Source organism: Calypte anna, chromosome 3 (assembly GCF_003957555.1).
Source record: "Calypte anna isolate BGI_N300 chromosome 3, bCalAnn1_v1.p, whole genome shotgun sequence".
Taxonomy (NCBI): Eukaryota; Metazoa; Chordata; class Aves; order Apodiformes; family Trochilidae; genus Calypte; species Calypte anna.
Window position 1 is genome coordinate 83,288,981 of NC_044246.1, and position 17,800 is coordinate 83,306,780.

A 17,800-nucleotide genomic window follows, 5' to 3' on the forward strand; every position below is an offset into this window, starting at 1 on the left:
TGTCCTAGACAAGAGCTGGAATTTGTCCCATGTTGGTTGTTGAAATGCTTTACTGCTGGGTACAGCTACAGAGTTTAGCATTGCTGCCTTCGTTATCTCTCCATGGCTTTGTCTTTTCTGTGCTGTCTATACACAAGCACACACGGACCCTGAGACTCTCTATAAACTCCTGTAATACCAGCTGTCAGCAGCTGACAGGGAGTCAGGAAAAGCATGCTTCAGCAAGAGATTGTGTCTATAAATATGACAAAATTAATTATCTCAAGAAGGGTTCCCCTTCCTCTTAAAATGAACAGTGTATACAGTTGGATATCTCAATGTAAACACATCGCTCTAAATTTCACCAGCTTCACTATCAAGCACTGTTGCACTGCTAGGGAAGGCAAAGTGTGAATCCTGTATGAAGTCTCTACTATAACAGATACTAAGTCTGACATGTGAAAAGTTTTATTGTAGTGTTTTTTGAAAGTGAAATGAGAGAAAAAAGAGCGTGAAGCATAAAACCAGCAACACAACAAACACTACAAGAGAAATGTTAAAAAATGGAGGGAAATGGAGAAGGTACTTGAAGCCCTTCCTGTGACCAAAGCTGTGGGCAAGCTCCAATGAAGAGTGGAGGAGACAAAAGGGGCAGACAGTCTTTAAGAGAAGACAGGGAAGCTAATGCCATCCTGGGTTTGAGAACAGGAAGGTTTTCCAGAAGAAACTTTCTGGGTAGTTTAAGTAAGCATCTGTAAAATACAGGGCAAGAAGGAGCCTACAGGGCCAGCCAAACCTGGGGACTGTATAAGTCACATCTTGCATTCCAGAAGATCTCAGAAAAATCCTTGCTGGGCATGCTGTTTTTTTCTCTTTTATTATTTTTCTTTTTATTTGGCAATTCTATTTCATTATTTCAAGTCTGGTTTTAAATAAGTATTTCTTTAATCCTCAAAAGTACCTTTAAATTTCATCTAGTTGCCCAGTTTTTTGCAGACAAAAAGAGAGTACTGCAGTCACACAGATATGGTTTTCCTGCAAACTGGTGAATGGGACATCTCCTACAGTGCCCAGTGGTGCTGTACAAGTCAGCAGTAGCAGAAGGATAACAAGATGCAAACACTCCTGTGTTTAATAAAGGGGCCTGTGTGAAAGAGATGTATTCCAGTGATCACTGCTAGGTTGGAGAGCTCTTTAGCATTCAATAGGAGAGTGGAAAGAAAGGCTGAATGAATCATGAGTGAGGAAAAGAAAGGTTGTGGCACACCCCCACATTTTTCCATTTCAGCTCTGTAAAGTTCAACGACGTCCAGGTGATGCTACTGGTGCCACCATCCAGAGAGAGAGAAATAAGCAAGTCTGAATCAATCAGATTCTGTCTAAGAATTGAGCAAAATCCCCCAGCACAACAGAGGACAGAAAAAGCACTGGAATAACAAAGAAAGGTGAGTCAGGCAACCTTATCCCAAGGAAAAGAATAATGAGGCAAGCTGCATCTAGCACAGTTGCTGAGAGTAAAAGGTCAGAGAAAAACACAGCCAGTTTTCCAACCAGAAAATATTGTCTCCTAGACCCTTTCCATGTCCTTGGGTGTAAACACACTGCCAGCTTCTGCAGAGGGAGCCTGCCCTTGAGCCCCACAGGAGAGAAGGGGGGAACATGACAAGTGCCACAGGCCAATCTTTGCAGCAAAGGAGCAACCACTGCTTAACCAATGCAAAACGACAGCCTCAAATGCTTGTGCAACGACAAAGCATCAGCAAAAGCCAAATGGGAGATGAACAGAAACATGCTCTTGTATCCAGAGCCATCTGTCCCTCTTCACTTGTTCTTGTTGTTTTGCAAATTGACCTACTGTTCCAAATCCCTGATTTTCAGAAATAGCACTGGCTGAAGGTATTAGCAGGAAAAACGATCAGCGTCAGCTAAACAGTGTAACTGAGGAATTCTTTCCAGGAGGCTGAGGCAGTGATGACAGAAGCTGGAAAACCAAAAACCCCAGAGAGAGGAAAGTGTGGGCCACTTGGATGCATGGGCAAGAAGCAGCATGACAAGCATGTGACAGCAAAAGTGATGTTCTCTTCTGCTGAGATCAGATCAGATGTTTAACAAAGACCACTCCTTTTTTTTCTGGTACAAACAGTGCATTTCAGGTCAAACAACCATCCCTTCCCTGCTTTCCAAACTGGTCTTGGAGTAAAGGAGACCACAACACCCAGGAGACTCCTAAAACCTTTTACTGTACAAAATAAACAGCTAGTATTCTGCCATGAACTGAAAATCCCAATTATTCCCAAACAATTACTGCCTCCACACCCTGACAAAGATAAATTCCCTCTCAAAGGTAATTTTTAATATCATAAAAATACCAGGCCTAAGGTAATACCCTGTTAATTTAATATCCTCAGAGACCTTTACCATCTCTATCTCTTGAGGTTTTCTACAAAGCACCCATCTTCATTGTTTTTCAGTTTTTAAGCCCTTAATTTCTTATTAGATTGTTATGTCTTCATCAGTCTGACTACTTTTATTGTATGCTTTGATCAGTCTAAGTGAATAACCCCCTTGCAAGGCTTTTGAGGGGGATTTCCTCCTAGCACTGCCAAAGGAGCCATGACTTGCTGCCGGTCCTCCCCCACCTTGTCCCTCCTTCTCCCTTTGAGCTAGGAAAAAAGGAAAACTAGGAAACACAACAGATGGTCTGAAATCCTCTTCCTGTGAAAACCATCGCCATGGCAGCTAGCTTAGGCAATATTTCAAATATTTCTGCATGTGCCAACAGCAGTATCCATGACAAGGGAAGATGAGGTGACTGCCTGTGAAACTCCCCCATAGGCACACTGTTTGCAACAGCCCAGTCCTCTTGTTGAAGGCTCTCTTCTTTTCCCTCCCCTAAATCCAATGAGAAAACTAATCTTCTCCAGATTTAAAGCTGACAGGTGGTACATGCATAATTAAAGATGACCTAACAGAGAATGCTCTCATTTCTGGCATGTTATCAGACACTTAAGTAAAGCAATTATCAGCAGGCAATCTCTTCTGTCAACAGAGATTGGATGAAACATTTTGCCAGTCAGGAAGATATTGTAACGATGATACATATGTATTTGCAAATACTTCACCAATGTAACACAGACTTAAATCTCTCTTATCTCAGAGAAATGTCTTTATCACCTATGGAGGACTAAAGTAACTTTTCACATTTCCATGCTCCCCTGTGCTATATCTGTGGACTCACAGTACATACATAAACTATGCAGACTCCATCTTGCTCCTACTCATGTCAACCTCTTCCTTCAACATATATGACTCCCTACAAATCCTGCTTATTCCTCTCCACCTTATATTACTGTCCTCCCTATCTTTTGCACCCCTTACATCTCCAATTCATAGAATCATAGAATCGGGTGGGCTGGAAGGGACCTCAGAGATCATCAAGTCCAACCCTTGAACCACTACCGCTGCAGTTACCAGACCATGGCACTGAGTGCCACACCCAGTCTCTTTTTAAATATCTCCAGGGACGGAGAATCCACTACTTCCCTGGGCAGCCCATTCCAATGCCTGATCACCCTCTCTGTAAAGAAATTCTTTCTAATGTCCAATCTAAACCTCCCCCGGCACAACTTAAGACCGTGCCCTCTTGTCTTATTGAAAGTTGCCTGGGAAAAGAGACCAGCCCCCCCCTGGCTACACCCTCCTTTCAGGGGGTTGTAGAGAGTGATGAGGTCTCCTCTGAGCCTCCTCTTCTCCAGGCTGAATACCCCCAGCTCCCTCAGCCTCTCCTCATAGGATCTGTGCTCAAGTCCCTTCACCAGCCTGGTTGCCCTCCTTTGGACCTGCTCCAGGACCTCAATATCCTTCCTAAACTGAGGGGCCCAGAACTGGACATAGTACTCAAGGTGTGGCCTCACCAGAGCTGAGTACAGGGGCAGAATCACTTCCTTGGACCTGCTGGCCACGCTGTTCCTGATGCAGGCCAGGATGCCATTGGCCTTCTTGGCTACCTGGGCACACTGCTGGCTCATGTTCAGCTTCCTGTCAATAATTCCTGGCAAATGGTTCACATGTGCTCCAGGAAAACTTGTCTTCCCCCAGAACATTTTTCCTCCCTCTTTCTTACTCAAAAGCAAACAAAACCCCAAGTCCTTCAACAAAACCTAACCACGCCTCCCCCAGACACCCTCTTTTTCACCTGCAGCATGTCTGTTGTTGGGTGCTTCATTGCTCTCTTTTCCTCTTTGTTATAGGTCTTGCAGCATAAACATCCATGGGGAGGAATTATGACCCTCATACATCAAAATGGACTGTGCCCTCTTGTGAAGAGCCATGTCTTACTACTTGTGGACCAGGACCTGTACACCTTTTCCTTGGGAGCTGTGAAGGTGGAAGAGGTGAGTGGCCTTTCCCTTCCACCGTGAGTAGAGAGGGCAAGTGCAAGAGAAGATCGTTTGGGAATTTTATGTGGAATTAACCCAAAAGTCTATGCTAGAACTAGGAACATGTTCCCTGCTTTTTGGTTGAACAAGCAGATGGCACTACCTCCCAAAATAGCAATGTCACCCATGCAGTTTGAAAGAGGGAGAATTTTTTTAACCTAAACTCTAAAAAAATGCTTCCTTCAAGCAATGTTTTGCAATGAATCCAGAAAGCATTCTGTGCCTTTTTTTTTTTTTTTTTCCCCTCCTAAGAAGAGATGTTAAAAAAAGAATCTTCTGGGGAAGAAAAACAGGGTGAACAAAAAACAATTCAGAAAAGGAAGGCCTAAAAAGGTGAGTGCTTTTCTTAATTTTGTGGAAATTAGGATTGTGAGAAGTATTATAAACCGCAATTACATACACACATGGGACTGCACTTTACCTTACGAAAGAGCTGCTCTTAGGGTATAAAATTGCTTTAATATTGCACTAAGACAAGTGTTTAAGAAAAAAAAAAAAGGCTTATGATAATGGATTTTCAAAGCCAAAGTAAAGCTGCTTTTCCCTGAGAATAGGGCTTTGGAGAAGGGAAACTTCACAATGCCGGTGGTGTGTGTTTTGCTGCATTTCACAAGATCTCTCATTATTTAAATTCCGATGTATTTATGTCATACATGGATAAACGATCTTATTGTTCAGGACATGTCTTTATATGACCATCTCTGCTGTTAGAATTAGCCTTATTTTGCTTTCTTTTTTTTCTCCCCTCTCCTTACCAAGTCAGAACAAAAGTCTCTTTTACTGCAGTTTTGGGAACTTCATGCAAATGGCAGTTTTTACACATCAGTCGTCAGTTTAATAACACTAATGATAAGAGGGGAATTAACGGTAATGGGCCGACTTTTGGCAAGCAAATCACAGTTTATAGAGAAGTTTCTGCTATGTCAAACTTCATAGCTCTGAGTTATCAAAAGCACTAGCAGTGAGAATTAAGATTAAAGCTTTGACTCGTTAGTGAGCTGGGCTTACTGAACCACAAATTTCCTGCACAGAGATTGATTATTTAGAAATCCATTGCACAAGATACTGATAGTGTTCTGGGACAGCAGGGAGCCATTTAAACAACAAAATACATTTGCCAGGGGATACAGATCTGACTGAGCAGGCTAAATATCTTTCTCAGTTAAAGCAATACTGGATAGTTTCTCAGTCTTCCCTAAGGCATAGAGTTTGGTCATCACTTCTCCTGCTCTATCCCACTCTTACAATCATGGCATTTTGCAGCTTTTAAAGTCCAGCCTTGCATCCATTACTCTCATGAGTAACCCTGGTGACTTTACAGATGCTGATCATAGTTGTTTCTTCTGCAGGACCAGAGTGGGGAGAGGAAAACAGCATCACATGGAGGGCTAAGGTAGGGAGAACAAATGAGTCTTCTGTGGATTGATGGATGACTAAAAAGAGCCACATTTTGAAAACGTAGCTCAATCATGATGGAAGGAATGATACTGAATATAAGAAAAAGCATTTGGTTTGCCAACATGAAAAAGAAAAGATGATGTGTCAAAATGCCAGCCTTTTACACAAAATACCACAGGAGAAGTGAGCAATGGCAGATATTTAATAATTCTACAATCCAGTGCTTCAGCAGGCACAGTAGCTTCCCATGGGAATTATGGTATAAGGACAAATTCACATCTTAAATCTCAACCCATTTGTATCCAGAAAGTCCTATATCCTAGGCCATTCCATCCCACTTCTAGTGTGAGAAGTAAAAATATAAATTGCACTTTGCATCCTCCTGCTCACCTTTGGCTCCGATCAGAACCCCCCAATACATTGCTCTATTATTGAATCCAGTCCCACATAGGGCATCTTCTTTTTTCATGCTGCCTGTAGGTTTGATGCTGCGATTTTCAGCTACAGGCTGCAAGGACTGAATCCTGGATGAGCCACTTCCATGAATGCATTTGAAATGCAAGTTTCCCAGAATCAGTATCCTTCAGTTTAGCCATATTCCCTGGTTAATGCCCCCACTGTATTGCCAGGGAAAGAAGTCTGTGCTAAGGACTGCTAATTTAACTGTGCTGCATGTCTGTGCTCCTGCTAAGTGTGAGCTTTGCTGAGAATCACATTTTAGAGAGGAAAAAGGAAGACAGCTCCCTTATCATTATTTACAGCATGCATTTTCAGTGATGCTTTTCATGAGTAGGCAAGGAGCAAAATATGGTTTTAAGCAGTACAAAGTCTGCTGGAGTTTTACAAGAAGCCTCAAGGCAGGCAGGGTTTACTATGTGCCACAAGAATGAAATGTAGCATCTTTGAGGAGAAGCCATTTTATCATCAAGCGGCAATTTGGGAGAATGGAGGGAGCTGGGCTGTCTCATCCATGAGCAAACTAAGGGATGACAGGAGCTGGTAGGTATTGTCTGTGTGTAAGGTCAGAGACAGAGAAGCAGTCAAGCCCCATCTCTGTGGATGTAGTAGGTCATTAGAGAGAAAAAAATGAGGTGAGACATTACTGTTCCACCCAACAGCACCCCAGTGGCTGGGGGAAGCGGGGTGGCATTAGCACTGGGTTTGGGTGGGCAATGAGCACAACAGTGAGGAACACATCTGTCTGGTGTGCCAGTGCATGCATGGTGAAAGGAATGAAGTCTCTGGATTTTTGCTGAACTGTCACCATGACACCATACTCCTGGCTCCCTGCATCACAGACCTCACCATGCTGCCTGAGTGCCTCTAAATGAGACCATAAGGTTTGTGTCTGGTGATCTGCTGCTGCTCACCAGACACTGCTAGTGAGAATGGTAAAAACCTTCCTCTCCTCATAAGCCTATGCTAGAATTACTCCATGACCAAAATCCAGCCCAAAAATCAAGCCCTCAGCAAAATGAAGCAGTGCATAAAGATCACCGCTTGAGCTAGGAACACATGACTAGATTTTTCCACCAGCCTGAAGAAGTTCCAATTCCTACTGAAAAAATGTGAGCCGTGCGTGCAACTTTTTGCTGCAGGCTGATCTCCTCTTCGAACACCATCTCAAGAAATACTATGGCTTCATCAATACATTTGTAATTCAACCCCCAAAATTTTAAAAAGCGTCTGAAGAGCTTTGCATGGTAAACATCAGAAAAACACTGCTTTTCAACCCTGCAGCCAGTTGTTCTATAATGTCTTCTGCTTTGTGCTGACAACCTTTTTTCCCTCCAATCATTCAGACACAGTGCCTTCAGGTCTGTCTAAGTAATGTAATTTACTGGAGTGGAATTCCCTTGATACCTTCTGCAGCACTCAGTGACAGTATCATTTATACTCTACACTGTCATGCCATGACACTGATACATTGGCTTTCATCCCTCATTCAGCACAGAGGGTGCAATTTCACCTTCCATTGTGCCCTTTTGCAGACTGCGCGTACAAATTCCCTCCATTCATTCCTAATTACAAACCTCTGCTGAAATACTCTCATTACATTTATATTTCTCACTTCAAAGTGTCAATCTTATTTGAAAATTCCAATTTTCCAAAAGATTCATGCATTAGCAGCCACCTCCAAAGCCTTCCTTAACTGAGTACATTAGAAGTGAAGCTGATGGAGGGGAGGCATGCTTAAAATACACCATTACAGCAAATCCCAATTGTTAATGTTTTTGCATTATTTGAGCAATGCAATAAGGAGCCCGGTCAGTTCAGTTCCTCCAGCAAATGACAGGCATAATCCAGCAGTCAGCTGCTCTGTCCAGCTCTGCTCCCATGAAGAGGTTGCACCACATCCCTAAGCATCTGCTGTTCCCCTGGGATGCATGGGAGGGGATTGCCAGCCAAGAGGGATCCTGCTGCTACCATCTCATAGGACCTCCCGTACACCACGGGGAGCAGTGACAGCTGAGGTGGCTGTGAAAAGGCTCCAGAAACTGTGGGCCATAGAAAGATTTTATGACAACTGTAAAAATGCCTGAGTGCAGCTTGTTTGCTGTGGCAAAGTTAAAAAACAAAACAAAACAAAAAACCCAAACAAGCTGGGGTTTCCCGAAGTAGCAGATCTTCTGCTATGCAACTCAAGAGGTTGTTAGAGCTCTTCAGCTGAAAATATCAACTGTGTCGCTTCTGTCACTTATACAAATCCTTACTTAGTGCCCATAAGCAGGACTGTTCCCTTTGGACCTTGGACTAAACCCACAACTTCCCGGAGCAGCTCTGCATCTGGTTAACAGAATCAAAAAGGGATCCGTCTTCCTCTTCAACAGAAAGGTAAACACCTTAAAAACCTCATCACCATACAAGGGCAAAAATGAAGAGCCCAGCAGTGGGTACTGATAGTTGCACAATGCGTCCTATGTGCCATCTCTAAAAATAGCCCCTGTGGTGATACCCCTGGAAAAGACCAGCGTGTCTCATCCAGCTGGAAAGTGTGGCAGCAGCGAGCGGAGCGTGAGTGCCACCACCGCATGACGCGCTCTCTCCTGCCCTTATCTTCAGTGACATCAGGTTTGAACTCATCTGCATCGGGTAGAGAGAGAGGAGAGAAAAAAACAAACCAAAACAAAGCAACCCCCCTCTACGTCTGTATTGAAAAGGGAAAATTCCACAGAAAAAAATGACAATGAATATTTAAGCCCTTTGTCAGCGTCTGGTCACCCACAGGACTGAGACATGCAGGCGATTCTAACAGATGTAATGTAATTCCCTGCAGCAACCACCACTGTGGAAACTAATTACTGCTGAAGTTTGGCCCGTTCCCCTCTGAAATATTTAAAACTTTGATTACTGCATTAGATCTTATGCCTTTCACACTTTGTATCAAGGCAGGAGCTGGTCCAACAGGCACACCCAGATTATAAAAGCAGAAACGTGTGCTTAAATAAAAAGACAAAAGTCAGTCAGCAACGGCAGGCACTGAGCATTCCCAGGAAGAGGGGGAAGGTTACACCACGCTAATTTAAAGAGATTTTGTATTGCATAATATAAGACTCACCACCGACAGCATGGCTATTTCATGAGACAAATGCATGTGCCTCTCAATGCCCCCAGCACCCCACATCCTCCACGCCACGTGGAGCTACTCAGAGTGAAAAACTACTGTCTCATGCAGCCTGAGTCTCAGGAGCAACACACCTCTGCCACCCTGCCAAGCCTGGAGAACCTGGAAAGGTCACACAGTGACAAGAAAGCAACGAAGCTCAAGTTGCCGTGCAGCAGAAAGCAAGTTTTCAACCTCTACCTTTACTTGTGCAGCTCTTGGATAGGTGCTCTCGCTACACATCCATCACAGGAATGACATAAAACCGAGAAGCTTGACATACACAGGCACACTCATTCTCTGGAAATGCCATGGCTACTTAATGAGTGAAGCTGGGACAGCACCAAACCTTACACCATGAAGTTACAAATTTCCCTGCATACGCTGTCAACATCTCCCTTTAGTGTTTCTCTTGGCCACAAGTTGACGTATCAATTAATGTGGTCAGAACAGATTTAGTAGCTCAAGATATTGCAACTAATTTAGTGGATTCCTAATCAGTGCAACTACCTGGAAAAGCTACAGAGACAGCATATTTCAGTACCATCACCCTAAAAACCAAACCAAAAGGATTTTATGTGTCAAAAGTTAACCCTGAGAACTTATTTCTTGATGCTCAGAAGATTTGTATAAGTTTCCATCTTTTTTTTTTCTTCTTCTTTTTCTGTGCCAGAAGATTAAATTCTGGATCAGCAGTTCAAGTTTAACCAAGTGACGTTTTGGAGGGATGATTTTAAAAATCTTTCAGTCCTCTCCAAAGCTACTTTTTCCAGAGAGCAGAACAATTTTGCTTCCAAAATTCTTTCATCACCACCTCTTACTTATGCACTAAGCCCAAATTCTTTTCTTTTTTTTCCCCTTTTTTGAATAAGGAGTTGATGAATTAATTATAGCTGGACCACACCACAAGTAAACTCTGCCTCTCCTTCCAACACAGGCACATTTACAAGCATTTAAGCCTAGGACTCACCAGAGAGAGACGAAGCTGCAGGTAAGCCAGTCATCAGGACTACGAGAAGGATTATGCTTGCTCTATAAATTCTGATGCATTTCAATTTTATTTTTAGTTGTACACAAAGGGCAACAAATGGAAAATCTTATTGTAATCACCACTTTTTTGTGGCCACCTACACTTCTAACACCTACAGCAGAAGTATATAAATGCAAAAACCCCAGAACTCATGGCTCATCTGAACAAGGGATGCAAACTAGCTAAATGCTGTAATTTTTTTTCTACTTTGCATTTAGAGTCCAATTATATTCTATTAAACATCAAGGACAGTTTTATGCATGCAGTGCTTATCTACTGTCTTGCTGGATTTCCATGCACTTAATGAATTGTTTTCTGTCAGTTACCTGATAGAGTTCTTCTATAAGGTAGCTGACCACTAACTGATTTATAAATGATGAAATGCAGGCACTGTCTTTCCCTAACTCTCAGTTTTTCCTCCAACCCCCCCCCCCCCAAACTACTGAGGTACAAGGAGTTAATGCTTCACTTACCTGTGAGAAATGATGTTGAATGCTCTACCCAGAAACTGGCAATTAAAAAAATCCCTTTACACTCATAATAGTAGAAGAACTTCAAACAATTTGCTGTCAAGGATGATTTCATTGTGTTTAAATCCACTTTACTTCAAGCAGCTTTGCAAATTACTCTTCAATTTTATACCTAAAACTCCCAGGTCTACTAACATGCCAGTTTACTCTCCTGTCTGTCCTGGGCCTGATTCTTTCCATTTACCAAAAGCAACATAAGAATAAACCTAATTATCACCTGGAAACCTGCAGAAAGCTAACTCAATTAGCTGAATCAAAAAAAAGAAGCAAAGAAAAAAGGTTCTCCTTGAGACCAGACACAAGTGTAAAGGTAATGCCATCTCTGTAGGTGGGGAAAGGAGAGTGAACAATCTTATGCCATTAATTACCTTGCTGCCTCTGAAACTGCAAGTTATAGTAGCCAGAAAAGCATCCCCTACAACACTTTTATGCCTTAACTCTTTGCAAATCATAACAGGAAACATGTCCCATAAGCTAGCAAGCAATGTTTAACAAAATAATCTATGACAAAGTGCCAGCTCCAGAAAAAACATACCTTTACCTGCACTTGCTTGTTAATTGCCCGCTAGACTCAATTGCCCATCACCTTCCCACAGCTCCTGGCAAGCTGAGTGTGGAGCCAGCCACTCTCTGAGCCTGCTGCTGAAATCAGGTGTGTACTATCCTGGCGAGGATTCAGGTGGTAGGACCCGAGGTGCTGAATGCTGCAGAAGCACTGGTATCTCAGCATTATGAAAAAATATGGGTCATACACCACTGAGCTAACAACCACACCACCCCCAAGCCGGGCGCTGAATGACTGTGCAGGGCTTTGCCAGAGGGAGAGGCCAGGTTGAACCAGCAGTGAAAACAAAACTGATGCGGTGAGAGATGGATTTTACTTTTCACTGGTTTAGGTTACAGAGAAAGTTGATCTTGCTGTCACCATCTTGGCAAAAAATAAATAAATAAACATAATAAGGGAAAAAAAAAAAAAAAAAAAAAAGTGCAGTGGGCAGGCAGGCTGTCCTGTGGAGGTGAGGTGGGCCAGCATCTCACCCCACCCTGGGAAGGGGAAGTGCCACCAGCCCCGGGCGGAAGGAGGGAGGGCTGTGACTCAGTCCCTCGGGCTGACACACACGCACCCAGGGTTGTCACCTGCTGCTGCAAAAAATAAAAGTCCTTGCCACAACACAGCAGCCACGTGGGAAACACCAAGTAAACAGATCAATGACACCAGGTGCCCATGTAGCCCGTCCCACCACTGGGGAGATGAACAAACCAACCTTACGTCAGTGGCAGCAAAGGGGAGAGGTGCCAGAATAATTCAGTTTCGTTGAGTGTGCCGATCGGCATCAAACACCAAAGTCCTCCTCTATCACATCAGCCAAACATAAGCAGGATGCTCTGCCTGAGGTCACTGCGTGTCCCCAGATGGGGATTCCTCTGGCACGGGGCTCTTGGTCAGAAACATCCAGAGAGAGAGGGATGCGGGCTCAGCGCCCACACCATGTGTGCATGTGCAATCCCTCTGCATGAAGCTACAGCATAACTTTTCAGATCATATTGAAAATACTTGTCCATGTATTTGTTATATTTGTTAAAAAATATTTTTAGATATGACTCTATTTGCATAAATGTAAACATCTATTTTGCTTATATATATGCACATATGTATATGAAAATAAAAATATGTTTAATCAACAGATCCATTTGCAGCAAACACTTATCAAAAGCCAACCCCAGCCACCCAGGCTGGGGAGCAGACTGTCTCAGGTACAGAGGCACTGATGGTGTTGGGAAGCCCCTGCTCATGCTGGGGGACCGACACAGTGCCAACAGTGGTCAGGGGCTTTATCTACTCTGAATAGGCAGGCAGCAGGAGTAACCAGATTAATTAGCAGCAAAGAAGCTTTCTCCTAGATTGCAGGAAAATATCTTTTGGCCACTGCAAGCATAACATCTAGGACAGAATGCTATGGGAGTGGTGAAGGTCCTCAGGGCAAGAGTTGCTCCATATGATGGTACACAAGATATAGAGCCCTGCTATGCTGGTACCATAACATGGGTAAGAAAATGCCTTCTCAACCATAAAACTGGCACTCCAAGAGGAAAATGTACCAGAAAAATAACGAAATCCAGATGTGGCTACATCTCTCATCAAAATCCCGTAGGATAAAACCCCCTGTATCTTCAGCAATGGCTGTGGCACTTGGGAAGTGAGTTTGGTACCAAGAGTTCAGAGTGTTTGTTAAGTCAGTGTTCAATGGGATGAGACTTTGCCTTCAGAAATCTTATTTCCTTAATCCAATCAAGACACCTGACCTTTTGGTGCAGTTTTAAAAAAGATATATTTTTCCCAGGCTGTCATAGTAGGCGGGTGACAGACATTTAATCACAAAAATCTGCATCTTAAAATTTTACATTATTTACATCTGCCTACAGATGGTCATAGGACACATTTCAAGAAATCTTTTTTAAAAAATCTCTTTAAAAAATTTTGACAGTATTCTAAAGAACTCTTCCCTAGCAAATATGAAATTTGTGTGCAGATGTTTCTGAGTTCTGAGTTGCTGGCTATTTTTTTTTTCCTGAACAAAGCACTTAAAGACCCTTGCTGAATTCTCAGCACTGCATAAGCAGTACAAATTGGGACAATTTATTGGGATGTTATTTTTGCCACTTTTAAAGGAAAAGACACAGGGATAAAAGGGATAAAAGAAAGCAAGAAATGTGACTAGAATGTGGAAATTGCTAGGAATTGCTACTCCTCTCTACTGGGATGCCAGCAGCCTTGTCCCATTGTCTGCTCCTAGGCAGGACAACATCCCCAGCACCTGAGCAAAGCCCTGTTTGCTGCCATTATTGATAATTCAGGATAACAAATTGTGAGCTGCTCAGTGAAGAGTACAGTTGCTCCCTAATTCCTGTACTCCCTCATTAAAATACATATGGTCTATCCTGCCCAGGATTAATTGCCAGGGGACCTGGAGAATTTTTTGTTTATTTGTTTTTGTGTTGGTTTTTTTCTTGGCACACACACCTTAACAGGATTTTCCAATCTGCGCCATCGGAACAAGGAAGATACCTTCTGCTTTGAATTCCAACATCAATATGTATTATTTTTATGAAGATCAGTCACCATCCTAGTAGTATTAGAAAAACTAAATAACAAATGGAAGGAGGGGGAAGATATAATTTTTTACAAAATATCCTGCACCCTGTGAAAAGCAAGAATATGGTTGTTAGAGATGGGTCAATCTTGTGCAACAGGCCTAATTAATAAGAGAAACTTTGGTTTTTTTCTATGGGAATGGATACAACAAGGTAATTGTTACAAGCAGAGTTTCTTATTAAAAAGACAAAAAAAAAAAAAAAAAAAAAAAAGAAAAAAAGAAAAAAAGAAAAAAAGAAATCAAGTAAGAAACCATCAGCTTGCCCTTGCATCTGCCCCTGCTGGCACAGTTCTCTGTGCACAGCAGGTGAAACCCTGGCCAACAACTTGTGAGGAGATACACGTTTTCTAATAGAGCACACATCATGTTTTAGAAGTTTGCTATACCTCAAGCACATGACTATAGTTTAAAAAAAAACACAACACAACAAAAAACCCAAACCAAAAGAAAAACACAAACCCAAACTAAACCAAGACTAAAAAATCCAACCAAACAACAGAACACTAAGGAAAGCACATATTTGATGATGGCTCCTATATCCTAAACATTGGTTTTCAAGTTTATTTAGCCCTTACACCTGATTTCTCTGTTGGAAATGGTGATTTTCTGATTATGTGAAGCAGAAGAAGCAGTGGGGCAAAGCTTCCTACACACTTCTTGGAATGAGAGAGGTTTTTTTCCATTTACATCCATTCTGGCTGCTTTTTCAAGTCCCCTAAGAAGGATGCCATTTTAAAAATCAGTTCCTCTGAAAGGATTTTTAATAGTCAATCTGCAAGATGTCTAATGTTAAGCTTTTTAGGTATCATGAGAAAAACCTGCAAAAAAGTTGTGAATAAGACTTCCAAATGCCATGGGAATGGTGCTAAGAAAAGCTAATGAACATGTTGCTTCTGCCTGCCTAGCTGTTACAACTTGTATTTTTAAGTTTTCTTCCCCTAAGACAAGCACTACACACAAGTTTCAAGCCAGATCCAAAATTCTACTGTAGCCAGATGTTTTTCCCACTATTGTGGGTTTGCTTAATAACTGCACCATGTATGCCAGGTCCACAATGAAATGGCAATACTCTCTCTTTTTTGGGAAACAAAATCAAACCCACACTTTGTAAAGCCTCTTTGAGAGTGATTTCTGTTACTACCCAGCCCTTCTCCATTGCCTACAACTTCACCAATGTTTTTTGCTGACATTCATCACACCAGAAAAAAATTTCTTCTGAATTTCCATATGCATTAAAAAAACTCTGACATCCTTTTGCAATAGCTTTTTCATGTTTTAAATAATACTTTTAGCATCACATAAGCAAATAAAGTACCTCAAATAAAAGTTTACCTCTAACATAAACTCTCTGGTTCCAAAAGACTCCTATTTTTAAAAAAGTAATATCACAAATCAGTTCCTGAGATCAAAAACTGTGTAGTAAGCTTTCAAGAAAAACTGACCAGCATCAAGTGCAGGGGGTGGCTTCATTGCCCTGACCCAATTAATCATTAACCTGTGTTGTATGAATTTATTACTGCAGTGAATGCAAAAGGGCAGGAGCATACAGAGTGCCACACTGTGAACCAAAATTTTGTATTGTATCTGGATCAGGCAGCCTTTTGCCAAGCTACTTTATAACACTGTCTGAAGATAAAAAACTTCTAATCACAGTGAGATTTGGTATTATTGAGAAAAAAAAGATTGCAATAAAGTTGCACTCAAGCCTTTTTCCAAATGTGGCAGCTCTGAGGTGTCCCACCCTCTGGACTTCATAGGCCACCACATCCATGCCTTGGTTATAATGGTCCAGAGGCTCCTTCCACCTGAGGATCCATCACAGATTTAGGCTTAGAACCACTGCCAAGTTAAAGAGTCAAACCAATTTCTCCCCTCTAGAATAGCCCTTCAATTCCATGCCAGGATGATGCTGTGTGAAGTTTCAGAGGATTTAGCCATAACAGGGGAGGAAATGTGTGCACAGTACCACAGGTGCTCCACGTCTTGGGAGGAAAAATCAAAGCTCTTAACATGGACCAGGACCTACCACCCAGACCAAGGAGAATTGGTCTGCAGTCCCTCGCTCCCCTTTGTTCCTGGTAGGTTTGTGCATGGCTTTCTCCACCCTATTATAGCCAGGTAAAGCAGATAGGTCCACCTGGAAGAAGCTGAAGGTGCCAATAAAGATACTGTTGATGCTTAAAGAGCCTTTCAGGGCAGTAGGCTCAAAGGAGAAGCAGTTCCAGGGCTCCTCCAAAGGAAGTATACTGGAAAACCCAAAAGAGAAGGATATGGGTTTTCTCATGGGAAAAATACAAGGATGGCTGAAGTCCTGCTAAGCATGTGCAGCTTTGGCAGAGCACATCAAGGTAAGTGTACACATGCTTACCCAGTTGTAGAGAAAAATAAAGTGTAATTAGGGGGTTGGAGTGAAGAGAAGCTATTTAAGTACTTCTCGCTATGGCTTACTATGGTAGAACACTTAGAAAATCCTTCAAGATGACAATCACCATTTAGGTTAAAAAAGCAAGTAACTACTTCAATAAAAATTCATTCACTACCTAATATTTGCTGTTGAATTACAGGCTTTATGGTATTTTTCTAAAGTATAACATTTATGTCTCCATCTTGCCTCCCCAAGATGCCTTTTTTTCCCCTTTTCTTTTTTTTCTTTTTTTTTTTTTTCCCTTTAAATAGAAAGACATTTGAATCGTGACTTACATGTAACTTTTCTAGGTTCTGTGCTGGCTAAAATGTTCTCACGATGCAGGGAACAGGACCAATGGAGAAATTAAGAGGCTGCAGCAATCCATTAAGAATCGGCCCTCCAAAGCTTTGCAGGGCAATGTTCTGGCAACTCAGCCAATAGCAACCTAAAATAAAATAAAGGCAAGCACAAAAAATTCAAGCACTGAATCTTCACAAAACCCCTCTTTTTCTAAATTTTTTTCTTCATTCCTTCTAATTCTATAAACAGTTTGGGGGCCTTTTTTTTTTTTTTTTTTTTTTAGACACAGAAGACCTTTATGTCAAATATTACTCCTACATTGTGCCCAGTACATAGCTGCTCTTCCCTTTAAGCCACACACACCTTACACAAAAGCCTATGTTTTTCTTGCATTCATATAGCTCTTAGACATATGAGACCCTTGGGAATTACTGAACAGGTAAACTAACACTTCCATGATTATTCTACCAGAACATACTGTGGGTATGCACATGCTTGTGCACATATATTAGAGGAATTCATTACTGTGAGGGTGGTGAGACACTGCAACAGGTTGCCCAGAGAAGCTGAAGATGCCCCATCCCTGGAAGTGTTCAAGGTGAAGCTGGATGGGGATTTGAGCAACCTGGTCTAGTGGAAGGTGTGGCCATGGTGGTGGGGGGGTGGGTTGGAGTAGATGAACTTTAAAGAACCATCCCAACTCAAACCATTCAGTGGTTCTATGAAATTGCACACTATGAAACATCATACCAGAAAGGGGTTCCAAACGACCTAGCAGACTTAAAAAAAAAATTAATACTGGGCTTTGTCAAAGCTTGACTTTGGTTTTATCAAGGCATTTAAATTAGGAGCATCAAGTTTGTTCCTTTGTTTCTACTTTACTCTGGGGAGCTTCAGAGAAGAAACACCATCAGTGCAGGTTGGTATCCCCAGGATAATGAAATGTGTGTCACACTCC

General features: G+C 42.1%; 1 protein-coding gene across 6 annotated transcripts in view; it reads right to left on the reverse strand.

Moving 5' to 3' along the window:
• The window catches only part of BACH2 (BTB domain and CNC homolog 2), a 190,891-nt gene that overhangs the window by 70,281 nt on the left and 102,810 nt on the right, over nucleotides 1-17,800 (reverse strand). For 5 of the 6 annotated variants that reach the window (XM_030447795.1, XM_030447796.1, XM_030447798.1 and 2 more), the window contains one exon: nucleotides 16,836-16,987. The exons of the other annotated variant lie outside the window; for it this stretch is intronic. The gene's annotated coding sequence lies outside the window, so the exon portion shown is untranslated. The remainder of the gene's footprint in view (nucleotides 1-16,835; nucleotides 16,988-17,800) is intronic. 6 annotated transcript variants of the gene reach the window in all.